General features: G+C 38.3%; 1 non-coding gene across 1 annotated transcript; it reads left to right on the forward strand.

The window, feature by feature from the left end:
• The first annotated feature begins 4,247 nt into the window (after nucleotides 1–4,247).
• On the forward strand, nucleotides 4,248–4,433 carry LOC127484090 (U2 spliceosomal RNA). Its single transcript, XR_007910851.1, has one exon. It is a non-coding gene; the product is annotated as a U2 spliceosomal RNA (small nuclear RNA).
• Nucleotides 4,434–5,684: the final 1,251 nt, after the last annotated feature.

The raw sequence follows: 5,684 nt of genomic DNA on the forward strand, positions 1-5,684 counted from the left end.
GTGATTTTCAGCTGTTCCATATCCTCACATATTCACTATCATTAGTACTTTTTTCTCCTTCTCTCTAGTGCATGTGTAGAGAAATGTCACTGAGATTTTAATTTGCATTTCCTTAAAGTCTAAAGAAATTAATCATCTTTTTTTTTTTTTAAAGATCTTCCATCAGATGGTTCACCCCCCAAATGGCTGCTACAGCCGGCACTGTGCTGATGGGAAGCCAGAAGCCAGGTGGCTCTTCCTGGTCTCCCATGCAGGTGCAGGGCCCAAGCACCTGGGCCATCCTCCACTGCCCTCCCGGGCCACAGCAGAGAGCTGGACTGGAAGAGGAGCAATAGGGACTAGAACCCGGCACCCATATGGGATGCTGGTGCCACAGGCAGAGGATTAACCAAGTGAGCCATGGTGCCAGCCCCACAATTAATCATCTTTTATGTGTTTAAGTGATTATCCTTATTTCCTCTTTTATGAAGTAAATGTTCAAGTTTTTTGTTTTTGTTTTTGTTTTTGTTTTTTTTTTTTTTTTTTTTTTTTTTTGACAGGCAGAGTGGACAGTGAGAGAGAGAGACAGAGAGAAAGGTCTTCCTTTGCCGTTGGTTCACCCTCCAATGGCCGCTGCGGCTGGCGCACTGCGGCCGGCGCACCGCACTGATCCGAAGGCAGGAGCCAGGTGCTTTTCCTGGTCTCCCATGTGGGTGCAGGACCCAAGCACTTGGGCCATCCTCCAATGCCTTCCTGGGCCACAGCAGAGAGCTGGCCTGGAAGAGGGGCAAATGGGAAAGAATCTGGCGCCCCGACTGGGACTAGAACCCGGTGTGCCGGCGCTGCTAGGTGGAGGATTAGCCTATTGAGCCGCGGCACCGGCCAATGTTCAAGTTTTTTGTGTATTTTTAATCATGTCCTCTATTTCTTATTAACCTATAAGATTGATTTTGATATTTGGATGGGAATACTCTGATATATACACATACACAAATTTTAGTGAAACTTTATACAGGAATAGAAATATATGAGACATAGTGCACTCATACACACATTACCTTAAATTCTGTGTATTTACATTGTATACTGAAGCTGCAAACTTACTATTTCTAGCAGCTTTCTGTACATTTATGGGATTTTCTCTGCTCCTGATCATCTACACAAATAATTTTACATATTTTAAGTATGCGTGCATTTTATTTTATTGCCTCATTGAATTAAATAGCATCTCAATTACAAACTTCAATTGAAATGGAAAGAAAATTCATTCTTACCCTGTTGCTTTTCTTGTGAAGAAACCACTCAATTTGTCATCATTAAGTCTTTCATTTGGTATAGGTTTTTATAGATATATTCTATCATACTCTATTTTCAGTTATCTGAGCAATTTTCATGACAAAAAATATTGACTACTATATATGCTGTTATATAATTTTCTTAATTTTCCAGTAATATTGTCATTTACTGATATAACAAATGATTGTCATTCTTTTACTATATTAATAGTCTATGTTGATGTTCTTCCTTTCATTCCTATTAGTGTTAATTTTCACCTTTTCTCGTTTCTCTTGATTAGTTTAGCTAGAATTTTATAGATTTCATTGTTCTTTTAAAAGGAACAGCTTTTATGTTCATTAATTTTCTCTACTGTTTATATATTTTATCTCTTCTTAACTTCTGTACTTAATATTTTAATCTCTCTATCTAATTTGAGTTTAATTTTAGTCTTCTAGTACTGATGCGGATGCTTTTTAAACAAAATTTTAGATGTATAATAAATTTATAATATATTCTTTGCCTATTGGAAGACGCAACTCTAATTTTTTTTTTTTTTTTTGACAGGCAGAGTGGACAGTGAGAGAGAGAGAGAGAGAGAGAAAGGTCTTCCTTTGCCGTTGGTTCACCCTCCAATGGCCGCTGTCGGCGCGCTGTGGCCAGCGCACTGCGCTGATCCAATGGCAGGAGCCAGGTACTTATCCTGGTCTCCCATGGGGTGCAGGGCCCAAGTACTTGGGCCATCCTCCACTGCACTCCCTGGCCATGGCAGAGAGCTGGCCTGGAAGACGAGCGACCGGGACAGAATCCGGTGCCCCAACCGGGACTAGAACCCGGTGTGCCGGCACTGCAAGGCGGAGGATTAGCCTAGTGAGCCGCGGCGCCGGCTAGACGCAACTCTAATTTTATCTTTTTTTTTCCAGTTATCCTGTTACTCCAGCACCATTTGTTCAAAGTACATATTCATCTTTGTGAATTGATTTTTTGAGGAAATAACTTTATTACAGGGCAACATTTCCACATGCATTGGGAAATATTTTTTCTGCTTTTAATTACATATTTATTCCTTCAGTGTCAGCAGTACAATTACTATTTTTAAATTATATATTGAGATACACTATTACATGCATATGTGTAGTAGAACATATATTTCATTAAATATACAAATATGGGGCATCCCATATCAAGTTCCAGGTCATGTTCTGACTAGAACTGTTCTGATTACAGCTGCCTGGGAAGGCAGCAAAGACAGACCAAAAACTTGGGTCCCTGCCAGTTGTGTGAGAGACCATAATGGAGTTCCTGGCTCCTGGCCATCTCTGACTGTTGTAGTCATTTGGGGAATCAGTGCATGGCAGATTTTGTCTCTCTCTTTCTCTCTCTGTCTCTCTGTGTGTGTGTGTGAATGTTTGTGTGTGTGTATGTTCCTCCTTCTTTCATGATTTTAAATAATATTAAGAAATAGAGGGGCCACAACTGTGACATAAGGGGTTAAGCCATCATCTGCAATGCCCATATCCCATATGGACACTCCACTTCCAATTCAGCTTCCTGCTAAAACACCTAGGATAGTAATTCTGCCTTTCAAGTAAAATAAAATAAATCTTTAAAAAATACAAATAGTTTTAAATCTAAATCAACCTGATAAAAGAGGACAAATGCTATCCTAAACTTACATAAAACTGCTAAGAAATGATAATGATAAGAATAGACTTTTTCCTACAGTAATTTTGTAAGTGTCTCCCTGTTTATAATCTGAAAAAGTGGTATATGTTCACTTTCAACTGGCATTTTCTCTGATTTGCATGATATCATTATTTAGAGCAATAGCAGCTGGTCTTACTGTGCTCACCTGTGCTAAAATTCTAAACATATGGTTAATTTGAACTGCAAGATTTATTATTTGGACTCCAACACAATGCCCATAAGTGGACCTTTTAGAGAATAATAAGGCATAACATTCACACTTCATTAGCTTCATTGGGACTAAATTATGGTTTTTGTCATCCAACAACAGGATGAAGGCCACATCTATACATACAAACAAAAGTGAAGGAATTAACAAAATATTTGGTAATAAGAATAAAAATAGAATTTTGCCTTAAACCAAAGAGCATTCTAAGTGTACTTCTTGGCAAATTTTACAAGCCAGTGACCTAATTTTCTATTCAATTTAATACTTGCAAATGTAAATTCATAAAATGTGCACTTACCTTTGTCTCATATGTTAAATCTTTCATTTCATATATTAAATTTTAGTACTACTTTATATATATATATATATATATACATATATATAAAATTTTATTACTCCTGGGATGGTTGAATGTGTTTATACTGATTAATTAAATTAAACTTACTAAAATATTTTCACAGGAAGAAAATGTTAATTTACTTAAGAATCATATAAACCAAATTTCTTCATAATTTCTGAGCACTTATAGCAGATCAGGGTGGTAAGAAAAATTTCAAAATCTTTCTAGCCTTCGAGAACAATCAATCCAGATGAGTGAGACATAAGTCACATACATACAAAACATGTTCAATTATTATAACACAGAAATTGAATGCTTTATCTATAAGACACAGTGACAAATAAATGAATTTGGAATGACCAATGTATTTATAAATGGAGTATTAATTTCTGTTTTGGAGTCTGTGCATGTTATAATACATTCAGAGATCAGTATAAATTGGAAGTATAAAGACTCTCAAAGGCTAAAATTGCAATATATTTATAAGAAATAAAAATGATAGTTTTCATCTCAATGATAATATTATGTTTGAAATATAGAAATCATTCCTTTAAAAAGGCAACACTGGCCACTTGCAAATAAAATACTCCCATATTCTTTCCAAATTCAATACAACTTTATTGTTTTAAAAATTAATATTTTATTTGGCTAAATTGTTCTTCACTGTCACTTTCATTTTATAGTAATTAAGAATGTGTATTACTTTCACCATAAATTATCTTTAAAGCAAAGAATAGGATTGCTTCTCGGCCTTTTGGCTAAGATCAAGTGTAAAGCAAAAAATAGGTAGGAAGTAAATAATTTCATTGAGTTTAAAATGTTTAATTATGGGGCCAGAGTTGTGGTACAAAGGGTTAGGCCACTGCCTTCTGCACTGGCATCCCATAGGGGCACTAGCTTATGTGCTGGCTGCTCCACTTCTGATCCAGCTCCCTACTAAAGTGCCTAGGAAAGCAAAGGAAGATAGCCCAAGTGCTTGGGTCCTGCACCCACATGGGAGACCCAGATGAAGCTCCTGGCACCTAGCTTCAGCCTGACATAGCCCTGGCCATTTGGAAAGTGAACCAGTGGATGAAAGATTCATTCACTCATAAGTCAGAGATCAGTATTTAAAAAAAAAAAAAAAGACTTTAAGAAATGTATTATTTATTTATTTATTTTACAGGCAGAGTGGACAGTGAGAGAGAGAGACAGAGAAAAAGGTCTTCCTTTGCCGTTGATTCACCCTCCAATGGGCGCCGCTGATCCGATGGCAGGAGCCAGGTACTTCTCCTGGTCTCCCATGGGGTGCAGGGCCCAAGGACTTGGGCCATCCTCCACTGCACTCCCTGGCCACAGCAGAGAGCTGGCCTGGAAGAGGGGTAACCGGGACAGAGTCCGGCGCCCCGACTGGGACTAGAACCTGGTGTGCCGGCACCGCAAGGTGGAGGATTAGCCTAGTGAGCCACGGCGCCGGCCTAGAAGTGTGTTGTTTATAACGAACTAGTGTTAACTGGGAGTTCTTAAAAATATTATCTACAGGGCCACCGTAGCGGTAAAGTCACTGCCTGCAGTGCTGGCATCCCACATGGGAGCCAGTTCAAGTCTCTGCTGCTTCACTTCCCATCCAGCTCTTTTCTATGGCCTGGGAAAGCAGTGGAAGATGGCCCAAGTCCTTGGGCCCCTGCACCCACGTAGGAGACCCAGAAGAAGCTCCTGGCTCCTGGCTTCGGATTGGTGCAGCTCCAGACGTTGTGGCCATATTGGAGTGAACCAGCGGATGGAAGACCTCTCTCTCTGCCTCTCCTTCTCTCTCTGTGTAACTCTGACTTTCAAATTAAAAAAAAAAAAAAATCTTAAAAAAAAAAGAGAAGCGAATATTATCTACAGCAGAATGTGGCACTTTTGGCAGGTATTACAAGATTAAAACACTTGCCATGCTGAACCAAAATATAAAACTGAATACTTGCAATATCATACTTCTACCTGATTAGAAGCAACAGATGTGAATTTGTAAAAAAAAAAAAATCTGAATTATCTGATACAACCAGAGTATTTCCATTTCAAGTAGAAATAAATGCCTATGTTGGTTTAGATGATAAGGCCATAGCTTAAATCTGTATATTAGTTATCTGTTGCTGTATAAAAATGTTCCCCTCAAACAGGGTTTTATTTATTTATTTAAAAGACAGACAG

The sequence above is a fragment of the Oryctolagus cuniculus genome, chromosome 12 (assembly GCF_964237555.1).
Source record: "Oryctolagus cuniculus chromosome 12, mOryCun1.1, whole genome shotgun sequence".
NCBI lineage: Eukaryota > Metazoa > Chordata > Mammalia > Lagomorpha > Leporidae > Oryctolagus > Oryctolagus cuniculus.